At 40.9% G+C, this 23,078-nt stretch overlaps 1 long non-coding RNA gene across 1 annotated transcript; it reads right to left on the reverse strand.

Moving 5' to 3' along the window:
* Nucleotides 1-1,830: 1,830 nt before the first annotated feature.
* On the reverse strand, nt 1,831-22,730 carry LOC141988168 (uncharacterized). The gene is made up of 4 exons (XR_012639680.1): nt 22,639-22,730; nt 9,960-10,039; nt 9,398-9,431; nt 1,831-2,289 (listed from the first exon to the last, which is right to left on the reverse strand). It is a non-coding gene; the product is annotated as an uncharacterized LOC141988168 (long non-coding RNA).
* Between the last annotated feature and the right edge of the window lie 348 nt (nt 22,731-23,078).

Below are 23,078 nucleotides of genomic sequence, written 5' to 3' on the forward strand. Positions count from 1 at the left end.
AGCACTGGGAGGAGTCAGGAGACCATGGGGCTGGGTGCAGGGGAAAGAGCTTAGGAGCTGGGTGTAGAGAAGCAGGAGGGGAGTGTTTGTAAAGCTAGTGGAAGAGGTGTGGCTTGCATAGTGCTGAGCTCTGGTGGAACCTAACCGAGGGAATGGTCACTTATGGCCATTGGCTGCCAGGCACAAATTAGAACAGCCATGAAGCTGCACTAAATTATACCAGAAAACTGATCCAGCTCAAGGCAAATCCCAGGATTGTCAAGAGTTAAAGGTGGTCTATGGCCACAGCTCAGACAGACCCAAGAATGAGATACAGTGTTGCTGAAATCTGCAGTGTCAACCATAATTAATCTTTTCTGGAATCACCTTACTGCATGTCACCCATGAATATGCAATAACTGGAAAAATTCCTACATTGGGAGCAAAAGATCAGGAAGATTAGCAAAATTTTAGAGAACTGTGAGTAATCTCTGCTCTAAACCCTTAATATAAGATGGAGATACTATGTAAGCATTCTTACAGAGTCAAAAAGGTATTTCATGAGATAGAAGTCTAGAAGTTTGCTTTGAGTCATTTATTAAAGAATTTCATGCATGATGCTGTCCAGGAACTCAAGTAAATATCAGAGGCTTTGCAGAGAAAAAAAAAAGAATTATGACTGAACACGAGTTCTGACATCAGCAAGTCTGTTTTCGAAAGAAATGAAAATCATAATCTGGTGATTACCTTTGCAACACAAAAAAAGGAGTAGTTGACATAATTTGTTATTCCATTCACTGATAGGGTGGCAAAATGTCAAAGGTGGCATTGGTAGCAACACCTACAGTTATGAGAACAGGAGTACTTGTGGCACCTTAGAGACTAACAAATTTATTTGAGCATAAGCTTTCGTGAGCTACAGCTCACTTCATTGGATGCATTCAGTGGAAAATACAGTGGGGAGATTTATATACATAGAGAACATGAAACAATGGATGTTACCATACACACTGTAACGAGACTGATCACTTAAGGTGAGCTATTACCAGCAGGAGAGCGGGGGGGAAAAACCTTTTGCAGTGATAATCAAGGTGGGCCATTTCCAGCAGTTGACAAGAACATCTGAGGAACAGTGGGAGGTAGAGGGGGGGGAAATAAACATGGGGAAATAGTTTTACTTTGTGTAATGACCCATTCACTCCCAGTCTCTATTCAAGCCTAAGTTAATTGTATCCAGTTTGCAAATTAATTCCAATTCAGCAGTCTCTCCTTGGAGTCTGTTTTTGTAGTTTTTTTGTTGAAGAATTGCAACTTTTAGGTCTGTAATCGAGTGACCAGAGAGATTGAAGTGTTCTGCGACTGGTTTTTTAATGTTATAATTCTTGACGTCTAATTTGTGTCCATTTATTCTTTTACATAGAGACTGTCCAGTTTGACCAATGTACATGGCAGAGGGGCATTGCTGGCACATGATGGCATATATCACATTGGTGGATGTGCAGGTGAACGAGCCTCTGATAGTGTGGCTGATGTAATTAGGCCCTATGATGGTGCCCCCTGAATAGATATGTGGACACAGTTGGCAACAGGCTTTGTTGCAAGGATAGGTTCCTGGGTTAGTGGTTCTGTTGTGTGGTGTGTGGTTGCTGGTGAGTATTTGCTTCAGGTTGGGGGGCTGTCTGTAAGCAAGGACTGGCCTGTCTCCCAAGATCTGGGAGAGTGATGGGTCGTCCTTCAGGATAGGTTGTAGATCCTTGATGATGCGTTGGAGAGGTTTTAGTAGGGGGCTGAAGGTGATGGCTAGTGGCTTTCTGTTATTTTCTTTGTTGGGCCTGTCCTGTAGTAGGCGACTTCTGGGTACTCTTCTGGCTCTGTCAATCTGTTTCTTCACTTCAGCAGGTGGGTATTGTAGTTGTAAGAATGCTTGATAGAGATCTTGTAGGTGTTTGTCTCTGTCTGAGGGGTTGGAGCAAATGCGGTTGTATCGTAGAGCTTGGCTGTAGACAATGGATCGTGTGGTGTGGTCTGGATGAAAGCTGGAGGCATGTAGGTTGGAATAGCGGTCAGTAGGTTTCCGGTGTAGGGTGGTGTTTATGTGACCATCACTTATTAGCACCATAGTGTCCAGGAAGTGGATCTCTTGTGTGGACTGGTCCAGGCTGAGGTTGATGGTGGGATGGAAATTGTTGAAATCATGATGGAATTCCTCAAGGGCTTCTTTTCCATGGGTCCAGATGATGAAGATCAATGTAGCGCAAGGAAAAATCCTCACCAATTTGCATAGGTGAACACAGACCCAAACCCTTGGATCTTAAGAACAATGAAAAAGCAATCAGGTTCTTAAAAGAAGAATTTTAATTGAAGAAAAAGTAAAAGAATCACCTCTGTAAAATCAGGATGGTAAATACCTTACAGGGTAATCAGATTCAAAACATAGAGAATCCCTCTAGGCAAAACCTTAAGTTACAAAAAGACACAAAACCAGGAATATACATTCCATTCAGCACAGCTTATTTTATCAGCCATTTAAACAAAACAGAATCTAACGCATATCTAGCTAGATTATTTACTAAGTTCTAAGACTCCCTTCCTTTTTTGTTCCTGGCAAAAGCAACACACAGACAGAGAGAACCTTTGTTTCTCCCCCCCTCCAGCTTTGAAAGTATCTTGTCTCCTCATTGGTCATTTTGGTCAGGTGCCAGCGAGGTTATCCTAGTTCTTAACCCTTTACAGGTGAAAGGGTTTTTCCTCTGGCCAAGAGGGATTTTAAAGGTGTTTACCCTTCCCATCTGACCCTTTCTGTTATAAGACATTTTGATCAGTTGCTTATAACTTTGCCAGATTTTAACCATTCAGGCTGAACCATGCTAGATGTCTGCCTCTTTCTGAAAAATTCAACCACCATTCAGCAAAAACAATCCTGCTATTTCCAAGAAAAAAATTAGGGGGACATATGTTGTTTTGCCCGTGTTATTTTCTTACAGCCATTTCATTGAGGATCCCTAGCACCTCTCCATTTTGTAGCATGGAGTTGACAAGAAGCCATATTAGTATCAGTAAAGAGAAAATCACATATATTTAGTAAAGGCCTGCAAGAGTTTGCTAGATAAATTGTCTGCAGATTCCATCTGCGCACAGCTCCTATATGGCAACTGGAGTGCATATATGACATCCCCACAGAGAAACTAAAGATGCTTTAGCGTAGGAATTTTGCTATGAGCAGAGCTTTGATTGCAATTTCTCCTCCTGGTTAATGGAAGCTATTTTGGACATTGGGCATTGAAACTGAAATGGAGACTATCCCTCCTGTGCTCTCCATTAGAGCTAGTTTAAAAGATTCTGATGGGACAGTTTTTCATCAGATAATGCTGATTCCACACAACTGAAATATTTCATAGGACTGTATCAAATCCATCAAAATTAGTGACAAAGTTATTGAAGGACTTCATTTGAATAAGGTCAAAGCAAAAATATTCTTCACACCCCTATACAGCTTACTGAAGGTCTATTGCGCCTTGTTTTAGTAAATACAACACTTAAGTAACCACAAGCTTCCAACTTCCAAGATTGCAACCATGTTTGTTAAGGTGTAATTTACCACATTTATTAATTAGTCATCTTCTTGTTGTATATTACAATATAAAATAGCCTATTTAAGGGCTATGAATTTAACTGGCCACTTCCACAGTCATGACAAATGGATGAATAACTTAGTGTGTCTATTCTGAAATGTGACTATATAAAAATAGCACTTTATTCAACAGGCCTGTATATCTTTGATACTACTTTAAGACTTTATGTTTACAGAACCAGGCTGTAACAATTTTTATACTTCTGTAGTGACCTTTGCTTAACGTGTAGGAGTCTGTCTTTTTACAGTATGAAGGACACAAGGTGCGCAGTAGAATCATAGAAGTGAGAGGGAGAATGGGTGGGAGTAAATGATCTTTTCTATCTCCATGCCAATGCAGGATTGTTCCCTACTGTACATTTTCTAGTATTTTGCTCAGTTTATTTTTAGACTATCAAGATTACTAATCAAAGAAGCCAGACACTTTTTGCTTAAAATGTAATGTTTCCAATTCTCTTTTTACAGTGTAAATCAGGAATATCTCCAATGAAGTTAATTCCATTATGCCAGTGTAAAACTGCTGTACTGTAAGAGAAGAATCAAGCACAATAACTAAAGTACTAGCTGCAAAGAATGAAACATTTATAGTGAGTAGCCACGGAAGTTATTTCTCTTATTGTCAGCTAAGTATTGAAAATTTTCATGTTAACTTCCAGAGAGTATTCTCCATTAAGAACCTCCAACAGCTGAAATCCTGCTATTCACAAGAAAACAATAACCAAAAACCCCTTACTAGACAATATTACTTTCTATTACCATCTACAGTACCCTGTCTATGAGCTCTTTGCTTGAATATCCAAACTGTTTTTTGTCTCACACTGTGATGTGTTTAATGGCCTCATTTATGTATCAGTTCAAATTTTCATTATATTTTGCCATTTAGCATTCTCCATGATTATGTTTCACTGAACAGATGCACCACACTTTCACTGCAGCAAATTCTATGATCCATAATTAGACGTCAATATGTTTTCTCATAGTGTTATTATGAATTAAATACATTTTTAGTTACATGGACATTAATTAAAATCTTATGCAAGATTGTTACATCTTCTCACCCCAATTTGGAGGAAATATGTCTGGTTTACTTGAATGCTATAAAACATCTTTTATTTCTTTATTAGTTACTGCATTGTAGGATCTTCCCTCCCAAAAATGATACATTATTGTTTGTTTATTTAGAGAGAGGTTGATCTTTTGAGTACTGCCTAGTATGAGTGCCTCTAAATGGTAATGAGCTCCCTCAATTCCAGGACTGTAAGGGGAGATGAAGAAACTTTGCACCTTCCCAAGGTAACTAGGCATTCCAAGGCTCAACTTTTAGGCATTGTTGCCAATTATTTCATTTAATCATTTAATTGTGTTATCTATGTGATTGATTACATATGAAATAACATATGAGTTAATGTGTGATGAATAGATTTAAAGTTGTAGGCAGAGATATAAGTAGGATAGAATCATAGGCGTATAAGATAGACAAGTATTTAGGAGTGATGAGTATGTATTAGCTATATAAGTAAGGTAAGGCCATAATGGAAGTCCTAGAGGCTGAGGCCTGTGAGATTTCAGCTTAGCCATAGTAGGTCTCAGGCCAAAGGAGGGTGGACATAAATAGGTGACCCAAGAATAACCCTGTACCAGTAAAGTTAAAATATTACTGTAAAGAATGTGCCAATAAGTAATGTCTGGGAAAATATGCTGCAATGTACCATCTAGAATGCAAGACACTTGGTTGTAACATGGAAAGTTCTGCTCTCACCAGAGGTTACCATGGAAACATGTTTATAGATCTGATGAGAATAAGGCGAACTAATTCAACAATCTATGAGAAATTAGGTACCACAAAATTTATGGGGTGTGCAAGTAGAAATAAGGAAAGGGGGTTTGGGACCCTCATGCCTATGCATAACATGGTAGTCGTGGTCATAACACAGGATAAGAAAGATTCCCTGGTATGAAAAGGGTGGGAAGACCCATTTCCCAAGTCGGGAAGAACCAAGTTGGGAAGACCCACCTCCCCATCTATCGATGAGAACCTATTGAGAAATCTACCCGACTCTATGATATCTTTGCATACGTGAGTATGAATATAACATTAGCTATTTCATGGACTCTCTCGGGTTTCATATATGTGTTTGTGATTGTAACTTAAATTATCTGCTTAGTGAAATTTATAATACTGTCAAGATTCCTTACATGTAACTGTGTTTGTGGTCGCTGTATTTGTTCTTCGTGTACTCCTAGAGTCTCCCAATTTAAGAGAATCCCCAGGGTGACTCTCACGCTGCTAATCTTAAAACTGTAGCAACTCTGGCGACGGACTCTCTCACTAGGGATACTGTGTTTAACATGGAACTATTGATTACTATCTCAATTCAATTTAAGGAAAGGCTACAGGATGTTGAACAGCACTGAGATCCACAAAGCCTAAATTAGCTGCCTAGACTCACTATACAGTGCAAGGAGCTATAGAATGGGATCCACAAAAGCCAACATGCCAAGTGGGTTACCACTTAAACTAGCCAATGGCAGGTATCAAGAAATGCTGGAGGATGAGGAAGAAGCAATTCTCTTATACCTTTTGGACCAGTGATTAAACCCAGTGGAAGACCTGGGTTTAATTTCCCCTCTGCATGGGGGTTGGAGGGGGAAGAAAGGATTTGACAAGGGGTCTCCCACATCTCAGAAGATTGCCCTAACCACTGGGCTGTAGAATATTCTGCTGTAGGGGCTCAATCTCTCCTGTTGAAGCTGTTCAACTTTGGCAAAGTTCTTAAATAGTAAGGGGGGCAAAGAGAGTGACAATGACCATAGCCTGGGAGTTCGGGCTCCCACCTAAGAGGTGGGAGACTCAGGGCCAGTCCCCTGCTTCAATGTATCTTTAAGGATTTAATCCCAGGTAGAACAGCTTCAACTGGAGAGACTGAAGGAGCCCCATATCAGAATATCCCGTAACTCAGTGGTTAGGGTGCCTTCCTGGGAACAGGGAAAACCCTGTTCAAATTCTTTCTGCCCCTCAACTGCATCTGGATCTCTCACATCCTGAATGAGTGCTCTCACCACTGGGCTAAAAGTTAAAAGGGAGTTTTGTGAATTGCAGTGGCACCTAAAACTGAGACTTAAGCACCTAAAATCAACATTTTAGGCACCTAATCCCTTTATGGATCTAGGCCATCTCTCCTTGCAGGATCAGGCCCATAATTTGCTAGACACTTTACAGAGTTGAGAAAAGACATGAGGCCTCTCATTTATGCAAAGTGCCTTTTATGTTTCTTAGGCAGTTTGAACTGTCCTTAAAGAGTGTAAATACATTGGTGTAAAGTGGCCCTAATGTAAATGAGAATCAGGCCCACCTGAAAAGCTTACTACAATCAAAGTTTAGAAACAACAGGACCCCAATAACAGATAAAGGGAGCAGAGAGAACAAGGGTTATAAATAAGATCATGATCTTACATAATTATTACCATGTTAAAAAACTTGGGCCCAGATCCTCAAAGATATTTAGGTGCCTAACTCCTATGAGGCTCCTAAATGCCTTCAAGATTCTGCACCAAGATGATGTAATTTTTCTCAAGTAAGGGAAATTGAGTTAGATGGTTGAGAGCTAAGAGTTGTCTTAAAAAAATAACCCATTAATATTGGGTTTTGGAAGAGGTTTCAAGCAAGTTCCAACAGAATGAAAGCCATAAGGCTGACACAGAATCTGTGATATAATTGTAAACAGCTAGTGGGCTGTGAGCTTGTGAGGAAAAGAGCAAAGAACAGCTTAAAATAACAAGGTGGGCCAAAGAAAACCAGCCTTCTTTCCTATTATTGTAGGTGGTGTGTTCTTCCAAAAAAATCTCTTTTGATCAGTATAACACATTTATTACTGGTTCTCACTCATTGGGAAATAAGTCCTGCTTCCACTTCATAGTAGAAGAAGATCTGAAAGGCAGCAGAACTGATGTGATTCTGCTCCAGAAGAACGAAAGGCAGGATGAATGAGTTGGCACAGGAGATCTTTGCTCCCTGTATCCTGCAGAGTTATTCTCTCTGGACATTTGTTTCCATGTTGTTGCAGAGGAGAGTTTTGCATTAGGGCTATGGTGAAGACGTGTATAGTGGATCAATGATTACACAGATCCTCTGCTTAAACCCCCAACTGGGAGCAGATAGGGTAGAGCAGCTGGAGGAAATGATTTTGTCTTCTGCCTCTTCCTCAACCCAAACTAATGCAGATCCCCCTGTGCCCAATTCACTGCTGAAGACATGCTAATTAGAACTGTGAGTTTGATTCATGGGGTAAATGCCCTCTGAACCAAAAGAACCAAATTCTACAATTAGATTTGATTAGACATAATTAGGCCTTGTCTACACTGGCAAGTTAATGCGCAGTAAAGCAGCTTTCTGCGGTGTAACTCCCGAGGTGTACACACTGCCAAGCCACTTTGTGCACAGAAACTCCCCAGTTGAAGCATTGCAAACCCACCTCGACAAGAGTCATAAGCCTTTCAGTGCAGAGGGTCCAGTGCTGTATTGGCAGTGTAAACACATTACAGCACAGAAAGCAACCAATTGGCCTCCGAAAGTGTCCCTAATCCCTCAAGTGGCCGCCCTGCTCATTGTTTTGAACTCAGCTGCCCTGGAGACATGTGCCCCTCCCCTTTCAAAGCTCTGTTTCTGACAGCCATTGCATGCTGTGCTGATCTGCTCGAGGACGCAAAGCAAACCATTAATGTGGAATGCTCATTCTGTTGAACAGAGAGGCAGGTGTGTGGGAGTGTGTGTGTGTGTGTATGCGAGAGAGAGAGAGAGAGAGAGAGAGATTGCTGTGCAGAGAGCTGGGGAGGGAGGTGGGGGCTGATGTCAGGGTTTCCCTCCCCCAGGGCTGGTTGCTTCTTGCCACTGTCTGAACTTACAAGACAGCATGTGGACACACTCTCTGTCCCCCAAAACATACTGTCTCTCCTCCCCCATCCATACACACACACTCTCCCTGTCGCACACTCTGTTCCCCCCTCCCTTCAGTTGAAAAGCCACTGGCAATGTAGTAGGATGCCCATGGAACAATGGGATTGGGAAACCTGCATCATGAGATGCTGTGCCTGCTCCATGAGGCATTGCAAACCCTTCCCAAAGCACCCTGCAGCCAGTTGCACAGTGGGATAGTTACCACGATGCACTGCTTTCTTTGCTGTTGCAAGAAGTGCTAATGTGGATGTGCTCTACCGTCACAAGGAGCACAGTGTGGACACACAACAGTGGTTTAATTCCAGCACTTTAATAAAAGTGGTATAACTTGTTGCGCAGAAACTTGCCAGTATAGACATACCCTTAAATTCTGCAATTCAATAACTCAGTGGCTTTAAATGAGATGCCACACATTCATGTCTCAAGACAGAATTTTGAAAATTTGATACAGAAAACATTGGGGAGAAAAGAATATGAGACTGATAACAAGGAGTTAAATAAGGTTTTTTCACCTTCAGAGACTTAACTTAAAATCCTTCTTATCACATTTTCTCAGCTTTGTGGAGATTTTCCTACTTCACAAAGTCATCACAAATACTGTTACAATAACAGTCTTTCTTCAAGAGACGCTCGGGATGCAGGAGCATTGTAATCAAATTTGCAGTAACCCCAGAGCTGGGCAAGAAAGCTTGTACAGAGAGCACACTTGGTTTTAGCTAGTGCTGTTAGTCCACGACATTTATGTGTATCAAACCCACTTATAGTAAAGCATATATTTTAAAACAACAAATAAAAATTACAGCATGGGGTTCCAGTGTGATTGATTTACTTACGAATTGGAAGATATGCCGCTGCACTTTTTTAAACCTGTAAGAAATATCTCAGTCACAAGTTTAGTAAAGAAACTCAATTTGCATGTAACAATGACTAAATTTTGAACACAAGTGTAACTGAAATATTCAAAGCACAGCACAGAAATTAGGTTATACAAAAAGACAACTCGTGACTAAAGTCTGTTTACTATTTGCAAGTATCACACAGTCAAATAGAACAGTTGAGTGTAGTTTAAAGAGAAGTCCATAGATCAAGGCTAAGATTTTCTGAGTACATCAAAAGTCTCATAGCAGCTCCCAAGGTTCTGCTGATTAACCCAGTAGGATATTAATTAAGAACACATCTGCCATCCATACTCAGCATTCTCTTTCACCAATTAGGAGAGATCTGGGTAATTCAGACTTCTGAAGCACATCAAAAATGTTTTTTGCAGAATTAAATCTGTAGAGCACTGGTTCAAATGAGTCATTTCATTAGTAAACATACTGTAACACCTATTGAAAGTTTCAGCACCAGAGCAAAAATAGGATAATTAAAAAAACATAATTCATAATACCTTACCCAGTCTGTGGATGCTATTGGAGTCAGAGGCAGATCTCTCCATTTGCCAGATGTTGGAAAAACAAAGGGCTAGACTGTCCCTTCTCAGAGAAAAAGAAAGAAACCTCACTGAGTTTTCCCCTACAATAGTAGGTCAAGGAGAATGAGACATTTTGCTGTGTTGGGAAGTCAGGGGGGAAAAAACTTTCATTGTAAACTATTGAATGGACCAATGCTAGAAACATACCCTTGTGCTATATCTGCTCTCTTCTCATATCATCTGATTTCATAACACTGGTGGTGAAATTTGCATCGCTATGGTTAAAAGTACAGTGGTGTGTTTGTTGTGACTGCTTTCAAGAGATGTATATATCTCAGCTCAAGGCATGCAGGGCTGAATACATGCGGCATCACATGCCTAGAGTGCATGTATAATTATTATGAATGATTGTGTACACAAGCAGAATATTTGTATATTAATATATTCAGTCAAGTATATAATTACCCCCATCATAAATTCTGTCACTGTCTCACTTGGATTCACTTTCTCCTGGGGGCACATCTCACTGACTGACCCAACTAAAAGGATCTATGAGCAGAGGCTGCTCGTAATTACGGGCAATCAGTCTTGGCTCAGCTGTTAGCCGTAGCAGCGGGTGATTAACTGCAAGATGTAATACCACTTGTGGCCACTGGGGACTCCTCTTCTGGCTGAATCCTCTCCACCCCATTCTGAGTACATATAGACTGCAGGCAGCAGGAGTAGATGCAGAGGGGAAATTAGAGGTGTGTTAGGGGTTAACTATAGAAGAGCCCTCCAAGTCTGGAGGCAGAGCAGGCAGGTCCTTGTGCTTCCACCTACTGCCACAGACTTGAGGAGCTGCAGTATCCGCATCCCAACATGGGGTTCCTTGTTTTCACCTCTTCTCAAACTCTGTCCATGGGCAGAGTTTTCTGTATGGGTTATGGAGCTAGGAGAGAGCTGGTGGCTTGCAACATGACAAGGAGCAAGCTGAGCCATATATGGGGGCTGCAGAAAGTGGGCTTCAGGTAGTCATTAGTACATGCTAATGGAGGGGGACTAGGAGAGGAAGAGAGATATTTGGAAAGGGAATAGCTACAGGGCAAGTTGCTCAGTGCAGGAGGAAGCCATAGGAGGATTGTAGGGAGTGGGAGCTGACCATGGAGGGTTATTCTTGGGCGCAGAAGGAAAATCAAAATGGCCATAGAGTTCATCATGAAGCTTCAATTCTGAGTAGACATAATGAAGCAAACTGACATTCAGGTGTAATAAATGTCTGGCATATTATGGACCCTATGGCAAGTTTTCATGTTCTGCCAGTGGGTCATTTAGGCATCATCAACTATATATTCCATACTTCTCTGAAGCAACAAACTAAATGCCACAATGAATGCCAACAGAGCAAACAAGAAAAAATATGGCATTGTGGTGATTTACTGAAACCACTTCAACAGGTCATTAACAATTGCTCACAGATCTATGCAAAACCTATAGCACACACAGCACCTTAGCAGATATTAGCAAGCTTTTCCTATCTCTCATTTTACATCTTGATTATTGCCACGAGTGCAGGGGACTGGACTAGATGACTTGTCAAGGGCCCTTCCAGTTCTATGATTATATTATTGTAACATCTTTTTCCCCTTACCTTCACAAATGCAGTCTTGCCCCATGCATATCCATTCAGAATACTGCTGCAAAGGCCATATTCCTAGTCCATCACTTTGACCATGTCCCCCCTCTCTTTGCCTCACTCCACTGGCTCTCCATTCTGTATCATATCAAACATAAGTTACTTCTCATCACTTTCAAGGTCCTTCACAGGCTATCCCCTGCCCCCTCTATTATCTTTCATTCGCTTTCGAGCTATCAGTGCTCACCTCCAATCTGTTAAGTTTTCAAACAAGCATCTCTGTGCATTCTCCCTTGCTGCCCCTCATGCTTGGAAAGAACTTTCCATTAAGATCCATAAAGCTACTTCGTTACCTTCCTTCAAAACCTTCCTTAAAACAAAGTTGATGACTGTTAAGCTGCCGTAGGGTGGATAAAACATGATGATTTTTTTAATAAATGAAGAAAATTGAGGGAGGTTATTTAAATTGGATTTTTCATTTAAACTAATTACAGGGTTTTTTTAAAATAAATTTTACTTAAAATTACATTTTAATTTGATAACTTAAGTTTAGGTCTCAACATGATTTATTAAAATCATTTAAATTAAATACAAAAAATATTAAGTAGTACATTTTTGCTGCCAAGTTTTAAAGAAAGTCAAATCACAGAAATGGTGGAAGTCACTGGCTAAGCTTCTGGAATCAGGGTTTGTTGAAGTGCTAAATCAGCTTTTGACAGTAGTAGCCTCTTCTGTAGGTACAGAGTTTTTTTTTTTAATTACAGTTCATTCGACTAGTTCAATGACAAGATCATTCAAAGTTAACAAACCAATTGTAAGTTGAAGAAGCAAGAAATCCTGTTTTTGTCTTCCAATCTATGAATAAAAACTAGGTGCGAGAGAATGAGATCTACTAGTTCTAAAATCCTGAAGAACAAGTGACTAGAAATAACCAGTTCAATTAACTAACTATAGATAATACTTCCTTTGTTTAATAAATCAGTTCATTTTAAATGCAAAACGTGTTTTGATTAAAAAAAAAGTGCTGGTTTTGTGCATTTTAGTTGATTTTGAATTTCCATCCAAACAGAACTTGACACAAATCCCAAGTAAATAAATCAGTATCTAAAATTTCTAAAATAATAAAAAAGGGAAAAAATCAGAATAAATGTATGTTAAGTTTTCTGCTTGCTGATTTAAATCATTACCAAAATCCATGATTTAAAGGGCTTTGATTTAAATAAATCCACCCAGGGCTGCGACCACTGCCTGTTATGCTGACCAATATCATCTCATTGTTCCCTTGAACATCGAACTGTATCCCTCTGACATTGTAAAGCCTTTGGGACAGGGACTGTCTTTGTTCTGTGTTTGTACAGCGCCTCGCACAATGGGGTCTTGATGTTTGGTGTGGGCTCTTAGTTGCTATAGTAATACAAATAAATAAAGAAGAAGAAGATATCCCTAAATACAGAAATAGCAGGTATTGGGCACATTTTTCCATTTGTTGTCAGTATGAAAAGGTATCAGAGGTTTTTCAGTGAGTTTCTTTTTTTAATTAGAAATTAGAGTTTTGTACTTGAAATGAAGCTCTTTCACCATTTGTTGGTGTGTTTTTGTTTCACAGGTATGATACCATTTGTTCAGGAATGTAATTGATTGATGAATATTGTACCTTTGCAGTGAACTTTCTTTGCTGTCAGAATACTGAATTCCAAAGCAATGGATGATGTATTAGGTTTTGTTGCTTAATTCTTAATTACTGCTGAGACAGAATGTGTGGAACTGTGATTAGCTTTATAACAAAGGGAACTAAACTATGGCAAGAATGGAAATAACAGTGATCAAAACTGGAAGACCTGCTACAGTTTTCCTTAAGTTACAATCTCAAAGGGCCTTAACTAGCTAGTCGTTCTATACCCACAAGACCCATTTCTGTTAATGGGAGTTGTGCATATGTACAGGTTACAGGATTGGGTCCTAACCCAGATAAAAGACTGACCCACTCATTGTTAGATTATGATCTCTGTTATAACTATACACAGTATTTTTCCAAACTTTGCATGCTTCACCATTACCACAGAAATGTCTGTATTCTTTGTCTCTTTAGAAGTTTACAAATTAGCTTGTCTAATAGAATAGAATAAGATTTCTAAAGTTATCAGGCCACATTTTAATCTAATGCCCTAAATTTCTGATTAAAAAATACTTTTGCATTGCTGTTTCCTTTTTTCAGAGTGTTTTCAAGCTTATTCTTAAGAGCTGCTGTCATCCTGCTTTGCGTGATGGCTCCATGAAATTACAGTACTCTTTTGGAAAGAGGAAGTGGAACTGCAAGATTTCAAAGACATTCAGTTTGTAAATTATACAAAAACCAGGGGGATAGAAGCAATTGTGACAATAATAGCAGTATCTCCCTGTTGAACATCATTGGAAAAGATGTCACTCGCATTATCTTCCCGAGGATTCAATTTCTAGGTGAAAGAATCTATCCTGAAAGTCAATGCGGTTTTTGCTCAGGATGCTTCACTGTTGATATGATATTTTTGGTTAAGTTTCGATATGTTCAACAGCCAAGGCGTTTTATTGTTCTGAAGAAACTGGGTTGTCCCCCCAAATTATAGAACATCATTCATTCCTTACATCAAGGTATGAGGGTACTAGTGTATGAAAACATAGAATCAAATGTCTTTGACATTCACAACAGGATGAAACAGGGGTGTGTCTTAGCCCCTGCGCTCTTTAACATCTACTTTTCATTCCTGCTTCTTCATTAATTTAAGGACAGTAGTGATGGCATTTATTTTCAAATCAGAATAGGTGGAGGCTTGTTCGACACTGTAAAGTTTAAAGCAAAAATCAAGGTGAAAGAACTGGTTCTGAGAGATTTCCTCTCTGCGGATGATGTGGCCTTGGTGGCCCATAGTGAATCTTCCCTGCAAAATCTCTTGGGTAGATTTTCTGCATCATGCAAGAGCTTCAGGTTGACAATTAGTTTCAAGAAGACTATGATCATGTACCAAGGGTTGGAAGAACCAATGCCTGACATCACTCTGGAGGATAAATCTCTTGGCGGCATCGAGAGCTTTTGATACTTGGGTTCTATGATTAGCATGGTATCTTGACCTTCAGCTGAACTGGCTATAGAATCAGAAAAGCAGCTATGAATTTCAGGCTATTACAGAGCCTTGTATGGAATAACAGCAAACTATCAACTAAAGAGAAGATGCAAATCTACAAGATTTGTGTGCTGTCATCCCTGCTCTATGGTTCAGAAACATGAACTATATATGCTAGGCCCAACAGGCTTCCATATGAGATGCCTGTGTAAGATTCTGAAAGTAAAGTGGGAAGACAAAATAACAAACACAGATGTGCTGGAGCGTGCAGGACTGCTGCACTTAGAAACCACTATCAAGAAGAGGAGGTTGTGATGGCTCAGTCATATCAGGAAAATAAAAGGAGAACATATCTATTGTATCAACCAGACAAGGTACTAACAAGCTTCAACAGGGCTTTATTTTCAAAGTGGAAACCTCTTTACCAAGTTGCTGCTGCACCCTCTGTAGCTCTCTCCCAGCCTCTCAATTCCTCCCCCCTCCTTCCTGTTTCCTGTCCTTTCAGACTCCCAACAGCCAGTGCTCCCAATTCTAATAATTACAAGCAACATCTAAACACCACATTCCCTCCTCTCCTAAGAAACTCTCCCAATTAAAATAAACATTATTGTTCTAACCTCAGGAACAAATATGAAACAAGACACAATACTGTTGGCAGAAATATTACACTGAAAACACTGTAGATACTACATAACATAGTCTCTAGTCCAGACAGGTGGTCATCTGGGTCTGACAGGCCATCTCTCAAGCCTCGGTTCCAATGCAATGTCTTGTTGTGTTGGTATTACGGTGAAGTCATCCAATGCAGACTGGGTGTTGGCATAATCTCCTCTTGGTGCATAGGGCAGGTGCAAGATAAGAAGCATTCCATACCCACCCATCAGAAAGTCGATAAGTATAAGGTCCCTTCTTCTCTATGATTTTAAGAGGAGCTGTGAATTTATGGTCCCCTTTGCGTAAAATTCATATTCTAACAAAGGAACCACACTCAAACTTTGGTTCCTTAGCACCCCGCCACTTGTCTGTGAAAGCCTTAGACTTTGCTTGGTTCTGTTCAACTGTTTTTCTCACGTCGTCCTCGTTTGGGGCATCAGGTCATACCTTTAACAATCCAGCAATGTTCAGTTTAGTATTCATCTGTTTCCCATGCAGTAACTCTGCGGGTGATCTTTGCGTTGTGGCATGTCACGTAGCCCGGTATGATTGCAAGAAATCAGTAGTGAAGGATATCCACAATTGCCCTTCCAGTTTAGCCGTTTGCTAAACTTTCTCTTTCAAACTTCTGTTAAACCATTTGATTTCCCCATTGTCTTGAGGGTAATATAGGGATGACCTTCTGTGTAAAATGTTCCTCTGTACTAGAAAAGTTTCATACTCCAGGGAAATAAATTGACTACCATTATCTGAAACCAGTTCTTTGTGGTTACCTTCCCTGCTAAAAACTGAAGAGAGGAACGTAATTACTGTAGCAGAAGAGATTTGCGATGTAAACGCTACCTCAGGCCATTTACTGAAATAGTCTATTAAAGTGATGGCATAACGGCAGTCAATTGGAGCCATATCAAAGGGTCCTACAATGTCAATCACCACTTTTTGCCATGCAGATTCAGGAAGAGGAACAGGCTGTAATGGAGGGGTACATGTCACTGCTGTTTTATCATGCATTTGGCAAGTGACACAGGATTTTATGAGTGCTTCAGTTTGAGAGCCCATCCCTGGCCACCAATACAGATCCCATAGTTGTTCTTTGGTTCGGACAATTCCCTGATGAGTATCGTGTGCCAGGTGTATGGGTTTTGACTGTAATTCTTCTGGCACAAGGAGCCGACGCACAGCCATCAAACAAAGAAAGTTTATACCGAACTCTAAAATAAGGCAGCAAAACTGGGTCAAGGTTTCTAGGGTGATTGGGCCATCTCTTTGTCAGAAATTCCCGTAGTTTTTGTTGAATTGTACACGCTGAACAAGCAGCTTGAAATTGTTCTCTTGTAACTGCAGTGAGAGTGCTTGTAATAAGCGCAACCACTACATCCTCATCCTCTGGTGGACCATCTGGTGAAGGCAAAGGCAGGCGAGAAAGGCAATCAGCGATCACATTTTGGTTTCCAGGCTTATATTCCAGTTCATAATTGAAAGAGAGTAGTCTTGCAGACCATTGATCAATACGGTATCCTGCTCTTCCCAGTCCTTTTGTGGTGAGCAACGTTGTCAAAGGGCTGTGGTCTGTGCACAACTTGAACATGCGGCCCCACAGGTAAGTTCTCCATTTTTCAGTAGCCCAGACACAAGCAAGTGCTTCTTTTTCGACTATAGAATATTTTCTCTCAGCATTACTTAGTGTCCTTAAAGCAAATGCAACAGTCCTCTCTGTGTTGTCCTCATGCAGTTGTGTGAGAACAGCCCCTAGTCCATAATCAGAAGCATCAGTAGTTACAATTGTGGGCAACGCAGGACTGAATAGTGCAAGTACTGGACTATGTACAATCAAGTCTTTCACCGTTTCGAAACTAGCTTGTGCATCTGTTGTCCACACTAAGGTTTAACTTCTCCATAGTAATTCCCGTAACGGTTCAATGACAGAAGCATAATTTGGAATGAATTTTGCATACCAGGAGATAAGACCCAAGAAGGAACGTAAGGTTTGCAAATCTGTAGCAGGAGGAGCATTTGACATTGCCAGGATATGATCTGAATCAGGTTTTAGTCCAGCCCGTGAAATTGTATGCCCCAGAAAGGAGAGTTCAGTTTGTCTAAATTTGCATTTGGACCTATTGAGCTGAAGGCCTGCTGTGCTGATGCAGTTTAGTACAGACTGCAGGTTATTGTCATGCTCCTCAGAAGTATTTCCAAACATGATAATATCATCCAGATAGCATTGAACTCCATGTTGATTCTTCAGAATCAATGACATCATTTTTGAAAGGCACTTGGGGCAGATGTGAGACCGTATGGAACACGTTTAAAACAAAATAGTCCCTCATGTGTAATAAATGCTGTGAGGTCTCTGTTATCTTCATGCAACATAACCTGGTAGTATGCGCTCTGCAAATCAAGGGTAGAAAACATCTTTGTTCCACTGAGTTCTGCAAAAACTTCTTCTATGTGAGGAAGAGGATGGCTGTCAATCACAATAGCTTTATTTGGCTCCCTTAAGTCCACGCAAAGGTGAATGCCTCCACCCTTCTTCTGCATCACTACTATAGGTGAAACCCATTTCAAGGAGTCGATCTCTTCAATAATGTCCTTTTGAACAAGTTTTCTAAGTTCCTCTGAAACAGCTTCCCTGACTGAAAATGGTAAGCACTGTAACTTCTGTCCTACAGGCATCACATTATTCCACATTTTAACTTTATGCAGAAACCCATAAGCACAGCCGAGTTTCTCCTCAATCTGGTGTTGGATCCCAGCTGAAACTGGTGTGTGTACCGCAAGACTGTTTTGCTGAAGAAGATCAATTCGTCCATTAACTACCCTGAGATTTAAAGCAGCCAATAAATCTCTCCCAAGGATAGGAGTGCCTTTGAGGACAATGTAGAACTCTGCAGTTACACAGCAATCACCAAAAGTAACTATTGCTGGCAGGCAGCCATGTACTGGAATATGGTTTTTCAAATAGCACACCAAGTGAAGTTTGGGTTCAGTAAGAGGCACAACTTTAAAGTAATGCAGATAGATGGAATCAGGTAGTATAGATACTGCTGAGCCAGTGTCCAACATTAGCTGAATAGAGTGTGGTTTGCCTGAGGGTATGGCGGAAACGTTTACAGTGCACTTTATCTGTTCTAGAATATGTGCAGTAGTGATTTTGTCCACGCTCAGCACAGTAACATCTGATATTGTAACTGCATGCATCTGTCGATTGAACTGGCTACTGTGACATACTTTAGCAAAATGTCCAATCTTTTTGCAATGATTGCACTGAGCGACTTTTGCTGGACATCCTGTGTAGCTTGCAAGGTGTTTTGGGGATCCACAGCAAAAACATGCTTTTACTGTACTTTGAATTTGCTGATTCAGTGGTTTTTCATTAGTTTTCCTCTTGCAATTGTGTGTCTGCAGTGGTAGTGAACTTTTCTGCAAAGGAGTCACAGCCTGGACTGTGCCTCCTGTATCCATGCTCATTATTCTGGCTTCAGCTGTAGCTCACTCAATCTGAGTAGCAATGATTATTGCTTTTTCTAGTGTAAATTGTGGTTCTAGAAGTAAGCGTTCTCTTACATGAAGCATGGTTGTTTTCTCAATGAGCTGGTCTCTCATCATTTCATCTGCCATATTCCCAAAGTCACAAATTACAATCAGACTCCTCAAGGAAGCAATATACTGCATTATCGTTTCCCCTGGTTTCTGCTCACACTGGCGAAATCTGTAGCAATTAGCTACTACATTCACTTTTGGCACAAAAAAATTCTTTAATGCAGTGAGTGCAGGCTCATATTTATCATCTGCATATTTATCATCATCAGTGCAAAATATACACTGCCCTTCTGCTCCAAGGCAGTGGATTAGCAGAGCACGCTTTCTTACTTCAGAAATCTCTGTAGCACTGATTGCAAGCAGATAAGTCTCAAACATATGGATCCGGGTAGTAAAAGCAATTGGAGGCTCACCTGGGTTTTGCAGAAAGAGTGCAGGTGGGTTCAGAGGCAGAAGATCCATCCTCGTCGCCAAAATGTTGTGTCAACCAGGCAAGGTACTAACAAGCTTCAACAGGACTTTATTTTCAAAGTGGAAACCTCTTTACCAAGCTGCTGCTGCACCCTCTGTAGCTTTCTCCCTGCCTCTCAACTCCTCCCTGCTCCTTCCTGTTTCCTGTCCTTTCAGACTCCCAACAGCCAGTGCTCCCAATTCTAATAATTACAAGCAACATCTAAACACCACAATAACCCCAAGAATATTTTGTACAGCAAGATTTGGGATGGCTCTAGAAAGCGGGATCACCCTTAAATGGCGGTACAACGATGCGTGCAAAAATTATACGAAACTGTTCAGCATCAATGTAGAAAGCTGGGAGGAAGGTGCAGAATCCCGGCCAATTTGGAGGGAATATCTGGCACTGGGTGCAGCTCAACAGGAAGCAGCCTTGATCCAGGAGAGCAAGAAAAAAGAAAGCAGCATGCTGTAATCTTGGACTCTAACTCAGACAAAACATGGGATCTGTGAAATTTGTAACAATCTGTGTCACTCTCAAATTGGGCTTGTCAGCCATAAATGGATTCATCACGCACTGATTAGACATCTTATGCGTGTACCATGATCCAGTTTGAATCGACAGTTGCCAGTGATGATGGATATAATGTATGTGATCAAAGAAAACAATAAATATTCAAGAGAGTGAAATAGTTAACAGATAAAACAAAAAGGGATTTGAAAAACCATCAGCCTGTAGATCAGATTTTCTCTCCCAGATTCATCATCTTTGGGCTACCTGTATGATGCATAATCTGGTCACAACTCTCTTGTTGAGAAACCCCCAGTAGAAGGGAATTTTCTGATGGACTAAAGCTGGCAAAACCAGCTCCTAGGCCACTTGTCTGTCTTCACTCCAGCATATGGAGTATATTGGGGAGGGAGAGAGTAGGAAATTCTAAGATGGTGTATGGCCCTTAGGGATTATAGCTAGTTGTCATAATTTAGAGGAGCCACAAAGCTGTCCTAACTTACCCTGCCGCTAGGGCAGCTTCACCCTGAGAATCAAGGTACTGTAACCAGATCCCTAATATCTCTCCTCCACACCAAGCAGATTTCCACATAGGAGAAAATCTGGCCCTCAGTCCATGCAGATCCTCACTTCTCTAACATGAAGGTGAACTTGCTTCCACCTAAGAAATCTATATAGGGGCCAGCTGCACCCCTTAGATGAAGGAATTCTTTCTATAAGAGGGACATAATCTATAAATACACTTGTCAAAGTTCATGGCAACCGCACCTATATTCCCTTCGATGGTCCAGCAAGGGCACCCACTCTTGGTGCCAGGCTCCACTGGCTGTCAGCTCTCTAGAGCAGTGGTTCTCAAAGCCAGTCTACCTCTTGTTCAGGGAAAGCCCCTGGCGGCCCGGAGCAGTTTGTTTACCTGCCGCGTCCGCAGGTTCGGCCGATAGCGGCTACCATTGGCTGCGGTTCACAGCTCCAGGCCAATGGGGGCTGCAGGAAGGGCGGTCAGCACGTCCTTTGGCCCGCGCCGCTTCCCGCAGCCCCCATTGGGCTGGAGCAGCGAACTGCAGCCAGTGGGAGCCGCGATCGGCTGAACCTGCGGACGCGGCAGGTAAACAAACCGGTCTGGGCCGCCAGGGGCTTTCCCTGAACAAGCGGCGGACCGGCTTTGAGAACCACTGCTCTAGAGTAGAGGCTCACTTCTCACTCTCTTCTGACTGGGGTATTTCCAGGCTGCACAGCCCCCTATGATATCCCAGCAAGAGGTTCTGCCTAAGCAGGTCTGCTTACTTTCTCTCCAGAGACTAATAACTGAGTAATTGTCCACCATTATATGATGCTACACAGCACTTCCTAGGCAAACCTATTTTATTCTTAAGGTAAAAACACTAGACAGAGAACATAATAAAATAATAAAAGAACCTACATGCATTCTAATAAGCTTATCTGAGCTCACCCCAACCTTAACATGGGCTCTGGCAGTCCTTCAAAACCCCACCCAAGGGGTTCCTTCTGATTTCAAGTTCATCACAGCTTCCGCTCAGAACAAGCACACTCATGACATGTTTAGTCCACCCTTTATATAGCTCAGGGGTCTTTGATTTAGAGTTTCCAGGAGCAGGTAATTAGAAGACAAGGGGTTTCTCTCCCCTGGGTGTACTTTCAAAAGAATGGATTTGAAGTGGGTCATTTGCATTCCCTCCTGCCCCCAGGTATTTCCTAGGAAATCCACTTTACATGCCTTGTCCTAAAAAGTCCTTTGAAGTTCCTAACATTTACATTAGTCAAGCTCCTAGAAAAGTTACATACAATCCTACAGTGACACATACACAAGTGTGTTTTTAATACAATGGGCCCCAAAGATATTACGCCTAATTCAATACGGTTTAACGTAATTCAGTAAAATTTATAGTAATTCCATAAGGTTTGTCAAGGATATTGCAGGATGTTGTCAGTCTGTCACAACACTAGCCTCCATTTTTTGAATGCTTTTGTTAAAAAACAACAACATTCCTGGTGCAGAAAAACAGGCAGTGATAAATCAGACAGGAACTGGGGAAGAAAAATAAAAGGAGAGGGGGGAGAGAAATGGGAAATGGTGGAACACAGGGGAACCCCATTGCTTCAGCTGCTGTCTCAGGTTAGAGAAGTCAGAGAAAAAGAAAGGGGGAGGTAAAGAAAAAAAGATTTACTCCTGGAGAGCTTGCTGGCATTTCAGGCCCCCATGTGAAAGATACCATATCTTAAAAGGGCTACATCAGTGCTTTTTAGACACACCACATGTAAAGTGATATTTACATTGATCTAATGAAAAACAGTTTGAATTTGGTACTCACAATAAGGAGAGACTAATAGCACTAAACAGATGCATATGAACTGCACAAGCTCAGGTTTCCCCACTACATAGCAATACATGATGGCCCCAATCCTGCATGCCCTTGCTTATCTGAATGGTGCATAGTCACATGAATAGTTCTATTAAATTCTTTTGGATTACTTGTGTGAGAAAGCACTATTCCTATAAATAATGGTTTGCAGGACCAGATCCCAGAGCACCAATATACCTTACTCCGAAAAAGCAACACCTCTATTATTCCACATCGGACGTACTCTAGGTCAGAAATTCAATAGTACCAGGTCATATGGTGTTTTTTGTTGTAGCAAGTGTCTGCTAGGGACTAATATGTACTGTAGGAGGAATCTTGCTTTAGCAAGGGCAACAGACATGAACTAATAAGACTTTTCCATCTCAAACATCTATGTTTCTATGAGGAGACAGAGACCAACAAACTTACCTGTTTATGATCTAAACTAAAACATGAACCAAGCCGTGAAACAGATTGTGCAAATAAACAGGGTTTTTTTTCTATCTTGAATCCGTTGGTTGAAGATTAATACTGTAGGAATAAAGGAATTAAAGTTACTATTCATCCTGATTTGTTCAGAGTGCTATTGAATAAAAGAAACAGCTGATTAGCAGTTGCATCAGGCTAATGAATATTCAGTCTATTTACCAATGTCATTGCCCATGCAGGACCAATGCTTCAGATGGTTTAGATAGATTTCCTAACAAAAATAAAATAAAGTAAAACAATGCAGCAGAGAGAAACTAAATGTTTAGAGTCAGAATCTAGCATGAGAAGGTTTTATTGTTCTAGTCTCTAGAAAAATGTCAGTTTGTGCTTGAGTGATCCCCAATAGGCATCAGGAAGAATTGGGTATTTACAGCTCACTG

Source organism: Natator depressus, chromosome 5 (assembly GCF_965152275.1).
Source record: "Natator depressus isolate rNatDep1 chromosome 5, rNatDep2.hap1, whole genome shotgun sequence".
NCBI lineage: Eukaryota > Metazoa > Chordata > Testudines > Cheloniidae > Natator > Natator depressus.